This window comes from Macrotis lagotis, chromosome 1, assembly GCF_037893015.1.
Source record: "Macrotis lagotis isolate mMagLag1 chromosome 1, bilby.v1.9.chrom.fasta, whole genome shotgun sequence".
Taxonomy (NCBI): domain Eukaryota; kingdom Metazoa; phylum Chordata; class Mammalia; order Peramelemorphia; family Peramelidae; genus Macrotis; species Macrotis lagotis.
Window position 1 is genome coordinate 247,400,898 of NC_133658.1, and position 15,498 is coordinate 247,416,395.

Consider the following 15,498-nt stretch of genomic DNA (forward strand, 5'->3'; position numbering starts at 1 on the left):
CTTTCTATTAATGTCCTGCTTATGTCTTTTTGGTTGAAGCATGAAGTATTCTTGTTTTACCCAGAACTTCCCTTGCAGTGGGATATTCAAGGCTCCTCTAAACAAGAGGATACTGAAAAAGCCAAGATCTCCAAACTGATTAAATAAGTAGTTTAATAATCAAAGTGGGTTACTTATATCTGGGGCAGTCTGGGACAGTGGCAAGATGACACATTGGATCTCCACAAACACCCCCAACAAGTCCTATGGTAATTATGGAAATCAGACAAAGGGAGGAGGAGTTATAGAATCTGTTAGTGCAGATTGACTGATATTTTGTTGGTTTTCTGCTCAGCACTGCACTTGGGTCCTAGACACCTGTGTATCAGCGTTGTGTGAGTTAAGTCCCAGACATGCAAAGAAGACTATATACTGGTGGGAGGGGGGCGTGGCACAAGGGGAGCAGCTAGTGGCACAGAGGATAGATGGAGCACTGCCCTGGAGTCAAGAGGACCTGAGTTCACATCAGATTTCATCCACTTAATAATTACCTAGCTATGTGACCTTGAGCAAGCCACTTAATCCCACTGCTTTGCCAAAAAAAAAAAAAATACTATATACTGGTCACTGTGTCCTTTACTTTTATGACTTTCTCCAGTAGGAACACAACAGCTGATATATCATCTGTCTGTGTTTAGATACTTGATAAATTGGAGGCCTGTACCTGATAAATTGGAGTCCTCAAGTATTTTTTATGTATTTGATGGATTTTCAGAGTGTGATAGAGTTATATGAATGTATTTGAACTGATTTCTCTGTGGATACGGAAAATGTGGATATGAAACCTTAGCTGGAAATACTGGGAGTTGTAGAACAGGAGACATTTTGTTCTCTTACTTGGAGGAGATTTTATCATCAAAATTGAAGTTCTACTAAGGCAGGAGCTTTTGTACTAATATAAAGGAGAAGAGATATATGATTTATATGATGTATATCTGTATATCTATTCACACTGGCAAAAAGCAATGGGGCGAGGCGAAAGTCAATGATTAGTTAAAACTATACAAAATTAATTAGTCTGAGTTCTAAATCTCTCTATAAAACTAATTGGGGGTTCCAGAAGCTACAAGTATGAAATGGAACTTTTATAAATTCCTAAAATAGCAAAGTGATAGCCCATGTGGGAAAAAATCACCCTGGGCTAAAGCTGAAAGTTCTATTGTTGTAGCAAGAGATGGATGTCATAGACCTTAGGTGTCTTGAGTAAATCTCTTGTCTCTGAATGGGGATAGGGTTAGAGGTATAAGATCAAAATGAAGTCCATATCATGAGAAGGAGAAAGGCATGGTCTAGAAGTCTCTTCCAATTATCACTTTCAATGATTCTGGAAATCTGCTCCTCCCCTTTTCTTTTGGAGGAGGGAGTTTAAAATTTAAAAAAAAAAGTGTTCAAATAAATTTTTCCCTAGAGCTACCCCTGCTGGTGTAAGGTGGATTACTGACTGCATTATCCTAGACATGGAGTCTGGACCATGCTTTCTTTGAATTTGAAGTGCTAGTGAAACTAGAGATGATGGATCCATTGGTTCACTCTCTTTGGCATTTTTCTCCTTCCAGAATGACTAAGGAACTGGCCTTTTCTTTGTGTGTCGTAGGATGTGGGGGGGGGGGGGGGAGAAAGTAGTGAGAATAAATGTTACAATACACAAATATGCTCCTTGTCTTTTACAGTCTTTTTCCATCACCTCAGAATTCAGGATCAGTGAGAAGGGACTTTAGAACATAGAATGTAAAGGACTTTTAGAGATCCTTTTGTTCAATTCTTTCACTTTAGAGAGGAGAAAAATGAAAACTGAAGAGGAAAAAAATGACTCATACCCTGTCTCCAAAGTTAGTGAATGGTAGAGCCCTAAATCAAGCCCAGAATTTCTGACAAGTTCACCAAACATTCTATTTCAACACAACACACCTCCTGAAGTCTCTCTTTGAGATCTGGTCGTTTTCAATAGTCTCCAATCATTTGTTGCAATAGCCTCCCCGTCCAAGTTTTAGTTTAATGGCAATAAAATTCAATTAAATACAGACTAGAAGGTTAATTAAGGGATACTTTAAATACAGATGTTCTATTACAGGAACCCAGAGAAGGTAAAGAATCAGTCTTACTTAAAATTTCACTTATTCAAAAAAATTAAGATTTTATACATTATTTTTTAAAATGGAATGCATAGGAAAATTCGATTGTATATAAAATGGTAACCAATACTATACTGAACTTATTGTATTGAACTAGTGTGTGGAAAATTTCTGTGAAAAATTTCTGGTGAAGTCTTCTCAGGGTTAAAGAAGTGTTTATGTCAAGAAAAACTTTGCATTCCAAGGGACCCAGGACATCCTGCTTTTGCAATAAGACTGTTTTGCTAACTGAGGCACAACATCATGACTATGAAAACTTTGTTATTACTATTTCCATTCCTAGTTAAAATAAGTTACACAAGGTCACTAGGAGCCACCCACCCCACCATCCAGTGAAAAACATTTTGAAAATATTGCATTGCTTTCTTTGCATCTATTGCTAGAATAGGTTTCCATGAATAGATAGTACCCCCCAAAATCCAACCAATAGGCTGAAGATGAAGGAGATAGGGGGGACCTGCAACTAGAAATTATCAAAACCAAATTTGTTGTACTTTCAGTGTGGTTCTATGTCTGTGAGTGCATCTTCCCTCAAGAGAGTAAATAAACAACTTTCTTTTTTTCAGACCCAGTCTCTGAGAACCCCACACACTAGCATTACCTATAATGAAGAAATACTAGAGGCTTTTTCAGTAAGAATAGGAGAAAAGCAAAGATTTTATTGACAGCACCATAATTTAATATAAATTTAGAAACAGGAACTGAAGGAATAAGACCAAAAAAAGTAAAGTAATAAGCACAAAAAAGGAATGAAATTGTTGCCACTTACACATGATCTGATAGTTTACTTAGACAATTCTAGATATAAAATTTTAATACGTTGAAACAATAACATCAATAAAGAAGTTTGACACTAAAGAAAAAGTCTTATTTTTTCAGAATTTACTACATGGGACTGCAAATTCATGAGTTTAATCTATTTTGAAGTCAAGACCTCTCTTCTTTTCCTTTCACGCTTTTGGTCATCTCAGGAAGCAAGTCAATCTTGTTGGCAGTTTCAAAAAACTTTCTGACTTTTCATCCCAGAAGAGATATTATTTTTCCATCTGATAAATATGGTAATTAAAGACCAAAAGTGTTGACTGAGATACTCGTTCAAACAGAGAGACAAGATTAGAACATATCTTCCATTGTCAGAATATTCATCCCTCTACCTAGGCCAATTTTAGGAGCAGGAAGATGCTTGAAAATAAAAAGAATAAGTTGTCTCTGGTCAGCATGAATAAGCATTTAATTAAGGATCTAATATGTGCCAGGACTTAAAAAATTATTTCAGTTGATCCTCACAACCCTGGAAGCAGATGCTGTTATTATCCCTATTTTACAATTAAAGAATCTGAGACAAAGAGGTTAAATGACTTGCCCAAGGTCATACAGCTAATAAATATTCCAGGACAGATTTTAACTCAGATCTTCTTGACTCCAAATCCAACTCTCTATCTATTGAATTACCTAGCTACCCCTGTCAAAGATGAGATAAATAGATTGATAGACAGACTGACAAAGTATTTATTAAGTACTAAGTACTGGTATATACATTCAAGAAAACAAGACATTCCCTGTTCTCAAGGTTTTCATGTGCTACTAAAGGACTACAACACATTAATAGAAGCTGTAACCTGGGGGATATGGACTAGAAGGGGGATGGAGGTTTGGGTCCTAGCAAGATAAGGCTAAAGCTCACCCATTGGGAGCTCAAGGATGAAGTCCATGTTTTGGGGGGAAAAAGATGGTAGGAGAATAGGACCATGGTGCTATATCCTCCCTAATGGACAGGAATATAGACAACCTGAAGCATGCCTAATAATGCACCAAAAAACATAAAGGAAAGCCTCCATTATGTTATTGTACTAGTATTCTTTCCATTCAGGTATCATCCCTCTGTGGTTCCTAAAAATTAATTTTTATCAGTAGCTTTTGTTTGTATAATATCTTGATTTCCCAGTATAGTTCTCCCTTGTCCATCACCCAGAGAACATCCCTAACCACAAATAATAAAAAAAAGAAAAATCTATTCAGTAAAACAAATCAAGACATCAAACCTAGCAATATGTCTATCCTCCCCCTATTTCCTTCAGGAAAGCAAGGAAATGAATACATTCGTCCATTTCCTCTTCTGAAATAACCAGGATCAGTTACACTGATTTTTTTGTTTCTATTCTTTTCATTGTCTTTCCATGTACATTGTTGTGTCTGTGTTCTACTTATGTGATTCTATCATTTCTTAAAGGTCTTCCCATGCATGCCTTCCTGTACTCTCTGTATTCATCATTTCATAGGAGCAGTAATATTTAAGAATATTCTTGTACCACAATTTGTTTTGTCATTTCTCAACCAATGTACATCTACTGTTTCTAGTTTTTTGCTGCTACAAAAAATGCGACAAAAAGAATTTTTCGTGTATTGTATCTTTATTTCTCTCCTTGACCTCCTTGGGGGTATAAGCCTGGTAGTGGAATTTAGAAGTCAAAGTTAATTTCTCAGCATTATTTGCAATTGCCTTCCAGAATGGTTAGACCTTTCAGTCCAACCAACACTTGTATCATCAGCAATGCACCAATGTGCCTGTCATTCCACATTCCTTAAAGCATTAATTATTCTTGTATCAACTCTGCAAATGTTTGGGATATGATGTGAAAACCCAGGTTGCACTCTAATTATTAGTGATTTAGAGCAGTAATTTATATGGTTGTTAATAGTTTTTAGTTCTTTTAAAAACTGATCATATCCTTCATCACTTATCCACTGGCATCCCTAATTCTAAGTAGCTACTTTCTTTAATGTATGTATGTATATGTATGTTGTATATATAATATACAAGTAGCTACTTTATAAGTAGCTGATTTCTTTTATATAATATATATATATATATATATGTTAGTTTTTCCAATTACATGCAAAGGTATTTTCAACAATAATCTTTGTTAAGGTTTTGATTTTCACATTTATCTGCCTTCTTCCCTCCAATCCTTCCCTCCCCCCTCCCCTGACAGAAAGCAATCAATGATAGGTTATACAGGTATAATTATGCTGAAGGTATTTCTATATTAATTATGTTGTGAAAGAAGAATAAAATCAAAAAGGGAAGGAAAAATTAGAGGGAAAAACCATAACACATAAAACAAATTTTAAAAATTGAAAGTAGACAGCTTTGTTCTGCATTCAGACTCCATAATGCCCTCTCTAGATGTAGATTTAAGTAATTACTTTCAAATGTTCTATGGCACCTGTCCTATAATCCTCACTGTACTCATAGACCCAGACACTAGTTCAGGCATTCCTGGATCCCCACCATTCATCTTTCCAAGCAGTCTTGGTCATAGTCCCCAGCACCACTCCAGGTACTGATCAGGATATTGCCCATAGCATCACCCTGGGAAAAACCTCTGGCATCTCCCTGGGCACATCTCCTCATGCCACCATGAACATAGTCCCAGGCACCAAACTCAGGAAAAGCCCTAGGCATTACCCTTGTATCATCCTGGGCATAATTTTGGGCATTGCCCCAGGGAACACCAGGAGTCTGGCTAGGGTCATTGCCCAGTCACTAACCACAGCATAGCCCCAGAGATACAGGCATCACCTTGGGCATTGTCCTGGGCATCACTTTGGTATTACCCAGGGTGCCTCCAGCTCCCAGCACCACTACCCACTCCACTGCCATACAAGCATCTCCTTGCTCTTCCCTTTTACAGCATGCTTTAACCTTATGGAAACCACATATCTAGGCTTGTTTCAAGGATAGTGCCTGAGTGGTAGGAGAATGTATAGTTATTTTTCTTCCCAGAAGGATGTTCCTCTGTTGCCATAGAGTCCAATCAATAATCTAAGAAGAAAAATTCTCTATAGAAGTGCCAACAAATGGTCATCTAGCTTCTGCTTGAAGACCTTAGTTAAAAGCAACCCAGTGGATAACTCTCACTATGGAAAAGCTCACATTTAAAAGAGAGGGTCTTTGAAGCTATTGAAGACACTCACTAACTGTAAACATACACACACACACACACACACACACACACACACACACACACACACACACACACTAAAATTCTGGAGAGATCCAAGGTTTTGTAATTTGTCCCCTGTGCTTTTTTCCCCAAATCTAGTAAAGACTTTTGTAACAGCAAAGTAGTATGAGTTCATATGATGATTATTGTGTTTCATTCTGCTCCTCTATTTCCCTTCCATCTTCTCCCAGAATGTGAGGCCTAATGCCTGGGATCTCAGAGACTTCCTAGGGACCAGAAAAATGGTTCTCAGGACTTTGGAAGTCCAAGATTGTTCAATTTAAGCTGAAACTTCCTGCTTGCGCAACTCCATCTGGAAAAACCCCACACTGGGGATTTCGCCTGCTTGAGTAGTTATAAATACCAGTCCTCTCATCATTGGTTCCCATGTTCTCTGCCTGTGCTCACCATGAAGTCCAGAAGCCTCTTCTTCCTTGTGATGCCTCTTGCCCTTGTGACTCTGGTATCATCTAAGACCCTTAAAACTGCTCTAAAAGGTGAGGTCAGGGAGGAACAGTCAGTAGGATGGAGGACAGGGGCTTCCCTTGGAGCAGTCCTGCTACCCTTTCAGACTTTTGAGAAGTTTTTCATTGTCAAGCTTCATCCTCATGCTCTATGTGTCTTTCTGTCTAAATTTCTCTGTCTCTCATCCTTTTTCTCAGTCTTACTTTCAGTCTGTTTGGTTCATCCTTTCTCTTCCTTCCTTCCTTTTTCCTTCCTCACTCTCTCTTTTCTTCCTATCTCCCTCCTTCCTTCCTTCTTCCTTCCCTCCTTTCTTCTTTTCTTCTCCCTTTCTTCTTCCTTACTTCTTTCCTCCCTTCTAATCTCTTTCTCTTGCTTTCCTGTTCATTCTCTTTATCATTCTATTCCTGTCATCATCAATCTCTCATTCTCTTCATCTGATACTTTCTCTGTCCTGGGTCTCTTTAGATTGTCTCTTTCTGTCTTTTTCTCTGGGAAAGAACAATGCAAAAATTTATTTGTTCTCTAAATCAGGAGACCTGGATCCATTTCTTACTTCAGTAACTTCTTAACCTTTCTAAGTCTTAGTTTCTTCATCTACAAAATGAAATAATAATGCTTTTACAGAATTATTGTGGACAAAACTACTTATTAGACTGAAAATGGTAAAGAAAATGAGCTGTTATTATTACTCCATTCTCAGTTGCTCGTGTCTGCCTGTGTCTCTCCCTCTGGCTGCCATCTGCTGGAAGGCTTACCTTTCCCTTCCTGTTAAAGAGAGGACTAGTTTTGGAATTGGAGGACCTAAGTGATTCCCATCGTGACTTGTGTGATCTTGGAAAAGTCATTTATCATTTTTAAGCCTTGGGATCTTCATGTAGAAAATGATCTCTCAAGTCCTTTGGAACTCAAAATGTATGATTTTGAGATCCTTTTTCTTAGAGTTGATTACCAAAATTTTCCTCATTTGCCAATCCCACACCTCACTTCTAAGACCTTTTTTACTTTTAGAATCGTAAAATTTAGAGCTGAAAGGGATAGAAGAGATGGCCTAGTTCACCTCTATCATGTCATAGAAGAGGAAAGTGAAATCCAGAATTGGAAAATGACTTGCCCATAGTAATAAATAAATGTCTGGATTTCTGGAGGCAACTCCAAGTGTGAAGGTCCAGGTTCCCTATTCATAGGAAACGGGTTGAGCCCAGCCTTGTGCCTTTTTCACCTTCTCTAGCAATCGAGACCCCAGGGTTCTGTCCCGATGATCCTTTCCACTGTACTAAGGGAGAGCTCAGTGAATGTGTGGGAGATGGAACATGTCCTGAAAAGCAGAAATGTTGTTATTATCACTGTGGCTTCAAGTGTGTGTACCCTGAGATGACTCGTGCCAGAGGTAAGTAAGTTCAGGGGCTGAAGAAGGGGACTAGAAGCATTTCAAGTTCAGGAGGCCTCTCCCAGGAAGGGGTGACTACATCCAGGGATCTTCTGACATCCCACCAGTCACAGTAATGCCCAAAGAGGAAATGGACAGTCTTGTGGGTATATGCCATAGTGAGAAGATAGATCATGATCCAAGGCAATGAGTCACAATCCCAGAGTCTTCTAGGTTTGAGACTGCTAGGCACAAGAGGCAGGAGGGAAGAGAAAAGAAGAGATTTCTCCCTAGAAAGGCAGGAGTTGAGGCTTAAGATGTGGGTGGTGGTAAGGTTCCAGATAGTGGCTATGGAAGACCTCCTGGACCTGGAGAGAGATGCTGCTGGGTCAACCCTCCCATCAGAGCAGGAGGTGGGAACTCTAAATTTGGATCTTATCAGGTTATTCTGGGACCAGACAGGAAGACCTTATGGTTGGCCCATCCAGTAGAAAGTGAACTGGGTACCTCAGGTTTCACCTGGGCTGGGAGGGATATTTCCTAGAGACTGACTTGTCCTTTCCTCTCCAGAAAAGATAGGGCATTGCCCAGCTAAGGTAAACCTGTGTGTGACCACAAACAAATGTGAAGAAGATAAACACTGTTTGGGTACCATGAAGTGCTGCAAGGGCATGTGTGGGAAGGTCTGCACAGCTCCAGTGACAGGTATGGAGGTTGCCTAAGCTCAGTTTCCTTCTTCCCTCATCTTCCTTTAAGCCTCCCTTTTTCCCAACCTCAGAGCTGCAATTCCAAAGGGAAAGCACAATTCTTCTCTCTCTTTCTTTCTCTCTGTTCCTCATGTCCTTATTTCTCTCTTTCTCTCCTGCCCCTTCTACCTCCAACCATCAAGCCAATCATCCTGGGAAATAGAACTGTTGATGAAAGAGTTTTCAGTCTGAGAATTCCACCCTAGGCCTCCTTCCTGATGTAATTCTGAAGCTTGGACTCAGGGATTGAATGCAGGAACAAAAAGTATAAGTCCTAGCCAGGGCCTGGGCTTCTAGGGAGGTGCCATGGGCATGACTGGAAGTATGAGGCTGCTTCCTATACTCACACTTTGTCCAAGATCCAAGACGGTTGAGCATTGCCTACCTCACCCAAGGTTCTTTCTGCTCCATTCATGCCAAAGCCTACAGTGACATAGTACTGAGCAGCATCCAGAGGGCCATAAATATTATCTCTGTAGCTTTTATTGTGTGATCCTTAAGAAAATCAAAGCCTGAAATGAGGATACCTTGACTGGATTAGAGTTTATAGGCAAGGAAGAAAGGGACATAGAGATCACAGATAGTAAGGCTGGGGAGAACACAGGAGGAGGTCAGACCAGACTCAGAGGGGGAAGAAAAGAGGCCAGAAGCATAAGGAAGTGAGACTAGAGAGACCATATGAGAAGGATAGACCAGATTCAGAGAGTAGAAGAAATGAGACCAGAAACATAAGAAAGTGAGCCTGGGGAGACTAAGGAGGAAAGAGAGCCAAACCCAAGGAAATGAGTCATAGTTCTAGAAGTCATTGGGCCTGACCTTGTACTACCTACAGTAGAAAGAAGAAACAGGGATTCCAACTAGGATTAGGAGCTGGGGCAAGATGTGACTCCAATAAGCAATGCCTTCTAAGGAAGTTTACTTCAACTTCTCCTGCCCTCCCCTCTACATTTTAATCAAAGTCAGGAAAACACTCCAAACTCAAGGGCCAATGAAACACAGTCACTGTGAGGGGAAGAAGTGGCAGGCCCCTTTTTAAGTGTTGCGAGGGAAGGCATGGGACATCTTACATAGCCTCAGAAGGCATGGAATCTATGTGATATAAGCCTTCCTCCCTGCCCCAAACTAATAGCATCCAGTTGTTCCCATTGTTCAACATCTTGGTCCTCACATCTGTGTGGTACTTTGGCCTAGATCTCCTTTCCCCTCATCCTCTGACCTAGGAGTTTTCCCTCTGCATCATGGGCTGATGCCAGGGTCTTCATCCCAAGCAAACCTATGGCCTCAGTCATTGTAAAGTCAATGATCCATTTAGAAACATCCTTCCCACAATTCATTTTTGAGGTACACAGGGGAAGTAATGTTGGCTTATTGAAAGAGCGTGGGATCTGGAGTCAGAAGATTTGGGTTCGAATTCTAACTAACTTGATCCCTGAATGAACTTCCTTAGGCCCTTCATATGAAGTTCCTGGCCTCATTTTTCTCCCTAAAAAGGAAGGGGTTAGTCTTGATCATTTTGAAGGTTCCTTCTAGTGCTAAGGAAACTTATAACAAACCAAGTAGTTTTCTGGGAATTCTGTAGTGTCCAATATTTCCTGAGCAGTAGTTTATCTTCCCAGTACTTTGGTTTCATTCTTAGACCTTCATCTAGGAAGGAAAGAAATAAGCATTCATTAAATACCCAACAAATGGCATGGACTTTGGTAAGAATTTTAACAATTATTTACTTTGATCCTCACCACAACCCTATAAGATCAAGGATATTATTATCCCTGTTTTACACTTGAGACGACTGAGCTTTTTGACTTGTCCAGGGTCATACAACTAGTAGAGTCTGAGAATGGATTTGAGCTCATGTCTTTCTGATTCCCAAGCTAGTTCTTTAGCACCACCTGTTGCCTCTTGGCAATTAGCTTAACCACATAGGATGAAGCTTTGTTGGTTGGTTAAACTGCCAGTTGGCCAGTAGGTAGCACAGTGGCTAGAGTACCAACCCTGGACTCCAAAAAAATCATTTTCCTGAGTTCAAATCTGGTCTCAGACACTAACAAGCTGGGTGACCCTGGGAAAGTCACTTCACCCTGCCTGCCTCAGTTTCCTCATTTGCAAAATGAGCTGGAGAAGGAAATGACAAACTGCTTCCATATATTTGCCAAGAAAATCTCAAATGAGGTCACAAAGAGTCAGATATGACTGAAATGACAGAACAACTACAATCTGTCCATCAGAATGTGTCAGTCAATATGATTTTAATGTATTAAATTGTCACCACTAACAACTAAAGTATGCAGTAGCATGCTTCTAAAAAAGGAATAGTGGTCACTTCTGTTTTGCATGCTCTAAAGCTATTTTCTTTTAAAGAGCTTGCGTTTTATTTATTTTTATTGATTTAAGGCAATGGGGTTAAGTGACTTGCCTAAGGTCACACAGCTAGATTACTCATCTGAGGTCAAATTTGTACTCAGGTCCTCCTGACTCCAGGGCCGGTGCTCTATCCACTGCGCCACCTAGCTGCCCCTAAAGCTCTGCTGATCTGTAAGAAAACTCACATCTTCTATAACTAACTTCATTCTGGATGCAGCTTATTACCATCTTCTTTTATACTCAGTATTGGAATTCATGATCTCAAGATGTCCTATCCTTTCATCTGGAGAGACAAGCTAGCAATTGAGATAGCCAGGGCTGAATCAGAGGTAGGGGAGAGAAGTCATAGTCTAGAACTTCAAAGCCTTGATCTGGTTTTCTCTCCTTAGTCTGATTTTTGCCCTTGAAATGAAGTTGGACCCTGAAAAATTGGAATCCATGAAGACAATGTTCTCTGCCATTAGGACTCTCTCTGGAAAGTAAAGGAGCACTTCTCATATCCAGGCCTATCACCAAAAACTTCTGGAGATTGAAAGGTCTTAATTTTCTTCTTTGTATTCCTTTCAACCTGTGTACAGAGCTTGGCATATAATATGTATTCAGTCAATCATTGTTGGGGTAACCCTTTGGTGCAATATGACATCCTGGCCCTGTGGGGTGGAGATGGTGATAGTAGGCAATTGTTTTCAGTTGAATTGATATGACTGCTGAGATTCATTTCATAGCAACCTGTGGTTCTATATCTCTGCTTGTTGCCAGAATGAAAATATATTTGTTGATTAGAAGTTTCTAACTTCAATTATAATCCTTTCTGTGGTGAATATAACTGAACTGATATTGCTTGATAAAAGAGATATGCATGCACCCACACATTTATGCATATATATATATATATATATATATATTTGCAACCAATCAATATTCATAAATGAGGTTTTTCTCTGTGTTTAGATCTCTGTGTCTTCCTATCTCAAACAGAATCTGAATTAGTATTCATATGTGTAATCCTCTTCAAACAAAATGACCCAAGGCCAGGATCAGCCAATTCCCTGGAAGACCCATTAACTAGTTATATCAATTAATATAATACTTTTGTAACATATATACATATATCATGACATACCTGCATATATAAGTGTGTGCATGTATCTATAAATACATATGCATATATTTGTAATATATTCATATTACATATGAATATATGTAATTTCTTTTGATTTAACCCTTAAAACTAGACAAGGAAATCTCCCCAATTATAACTTCCTACATAAGGGTCAACCTGGGTATAAATGGCCCCATACTAACTGGGCTTGGGTTTTAGCTAAGATCTTCTGTATCTCCTTTTTTACTTTTCCTTGAGTCAATGAGAGAATCTTCCTGTCCTAAGATTTACATCTTCTTTAATTAATTTGAGTATTCAGTTGCTCTGGAATCAGCAGTAAGTAAAAGGAACATACATCTTGATCTAGGAGCCTTGCTCCATCAAATCCCATCACAGAACCACTGAAAATGAGCAATACATCTAACACCCATCAGATGGGGAATTTCTCATGTATAACAAGAGAAAGTTGGGAAGTTGTCTTGGGACCTATTCTACTACCTCACCTTCCTATCTCTAGGCCTTTTGGGACTGTAATACAAATCCTTTAATAAATTTCATTTGAAAACAATAGTCTCTTATGTGGGCTTTCTCTTTTTCCTTCCCATAGTACAGATCCTGAGATGAGAATGATGACAATAACTAGCATTTATATATTGAAGTTTTGAAAAATGTTATAATAAGAATAATAACTAATATTTATATAGTGCTTACCATGTCACAGGAACTGAGCTAAGCACTTTACAATTAATTATCCCTTCCATATCATAGGGGTTAAGGTTGCAATACCCCCATAATCTGGAAACTCCACATAAAAGTTTTTGGCCCTTCCTTCATACCAGAGAAAAAATCTGAAATTTTTCTTTTTCTTTTTTCTCTTATGGTGTAGTTACAATACCTACTGGAAAATTTGAGTTAATTATTTGGTCATGATTTTTTATCATCTTTAATTTCTATTTTTTTTATTTTTAACATTTTATTTGTTTTCCAATTATATGCAATAATAATATGTATCCATCATTTTTTGCAAGGCTCTGAATTCTACAATTCCCCCCCTTCCCTCCCCCCACACACAGAAGGCTGTCTGATAGTCTCTACATTGTTTCCATGCCATTCATTAATGTAAATAGAATGTGTTATAAGAGTAAACATAAACCCCCTCCCTCCCCAAGAAGATGAGAAACCTCAAGAATAGAGAGAGGAAAAAAAATTGTACTTCAGTCTGTGTTCAGATTTCTATGGTTCTGTCTCTGGGGTGAGTTGCTTTCTTTATAAGTCCACCAGAGAAGTTGTTTCAATATTTTTCCCACAGTTGATATTACTAGCTGTATCTCCACTTTATTCATCCCCACTCTTATTTATTCTATTCTCTCTCTCTCTCCTTTCATACTGGCCTGTCCAAAAGTGTGTTGAATCTGAGTACACTCTAACTTGATTTTCCCTCTCTTCTATCACCTATTCACCACTTCCCTCCCCCCATTCCCCTTTATTCCATCCCTTTCCTCTTATTTTTCCTCTAGGGTAAGATAGATTTCCTCACCTTATTAAATGTGTATGTTATTTCCTCTCTAATCCATTTCTGATGAGAATGAAGGCTCACTCATTCCCCCTTGCCTTCCCCCTTTCCACTTCATTGAAAAAGCTTTTTCTTGACTCCTATGTAAAATTTCTTAGCTTCTTCTTCATCTCCTTTCCCTTCCTCCCAGTACTTCCTTTATCACCCATTGACTCCATCTTTTTACTATATTATACTATTATATTCTGCTCCTTCCTATATCCTGTCTATATATGCTCCTTCTAACAGCTCTTATAAATGAGGAAGTTTACATGAGTTATCAATATCTTCTTCCCATGCAGGAATACAAACAGTTCAATATCATTAAGTTTCTCATAGTTAGTCCCTCTCTTCCACTCCCTCTATGGTTCACCAGAGGCCTGTACTTGGAGATCAAACTTTCTGTTCAGCTCTGGTTGTTTCAATAGGAAAGTTTGAAAGTCCCCTGTTTCATTGAAAGCACATCTTTTCCCCTGAAAGAGGATGTTCAATTTTATTGGATAGTTTATTCTCAGTTGTAAACCAAGATCTTTTGCCTTCCAGAATATCATATTCCAATCCCTACAAGCCCTTAATGTAGATGCTGCCAGATCCTGTGTAATCCTGACTATGGAGCCTTGGTAGTTAAATTGTTTGTTTCTGGCAGCTTTTAGAATTTTCTCTTTGATTTGGGAGTTTTGGAATCTGGCTAAAACATTCCTGGAAGTTTTTCTTTTGGGATCTCTTTCAGGAGGTGACTAGTGAATTCTCTCAATTTCTATTTTACCCTCTGCTTCTAGGATCTCAGGGCAATTTTACTGTATTATTTCTTGAAAAATGAAGTCTAGGTTCTTTTCCTGGTCGTGGCTTTCAGATAGCTCAATAATTTTTAAATTATTTCTTCTGGATCTGTTTTTGAGATCAGTTGTTTTTCCAATGAGATATTTCACATTTTCTTCTCAGTTCTGGATTTTTGGGAGTTTTGTTTCTTCCTGATTTCTTGCAAACTTATCAGTTTCCTTTAGTTCCATTCTGCATTTGAAGAAGTTATTTTCTTCAGAGAGCTTTTCTATCTCCTTTTCCAGCTGGCCAATTCTGCTTTTTAAGGCATTCCTCTCCTCATTTGCCTTTTGTTTTGTTTTTTCCATTAGGCCTAAATGTGGTTTTTAACATATTATTTTATTCAGTATTTTTTTTGTATATCTTTTGCTAAGTTTTTGATTTGGTTTTCATGATTTTTCTGCATCACTCTCATTTCTCCTCCCAATTTTTTTCCATCTCCCTTAATTGCTTTTCAAAGTATTTTTGAGCTTATCCATAGTCAGAGCCCACTTTCTATTTCTCTTGGAGGTTTGGATACAGAAGCTTCTATTTTGTCATCATCTGAGTATGTATTTTGATCTTTTATGGGACTAAAGTAATTCTCTATGGTCAGATTCTTCTTTTTCTGCTGTTTTACTCATTTCCTCAACCCAAGACAACACTGCCAAAACTTTGGGGTTTTTTTGAGGGGCACACCCTACTGGGATCTTTATTCCTTCAAGGTCTTATGCTCTCTTGCATGTGCTTTGATATGTAGATGACCCCCATACTTCCCTCTGCCCTGGGGCTAAAAGGAGGGATCCAGCTATCTTAGTATGGAAGCCAAACTGCAACCTGGGTCTGAGTGTAGGCAAACAGTAGAGTCCTACTCCGAGGGAGGGCAGAGAAATCTCTGCAGACTTCCCTTACCATCTCTGGGGGTGCAGG

General features: G+C 38.9%; 1 long non-coding RNA gene across 1 annotated transcript in view; it reads left to right on the forward strand.

The window, feature by feature from the left end:
- The first annotated feature begins 13,383 nt into the window (after positions 1-13,383).
- The window catches only part of LOC141515696 (uncharacterized), a 36,530-nt gene continuing 34,415 nt past the window's right edge, over positions 13,384-15,498 (forward strand). The window contains exon 1 of the long non-coding RNA XR_012476457.1: positions 13,384-13,470. This is a non-coding gene — a long non-coding RNA (uncharacterized LOC141515696). The remainder of the gene's footprint in view (positions 13,471-15,498) is intronic.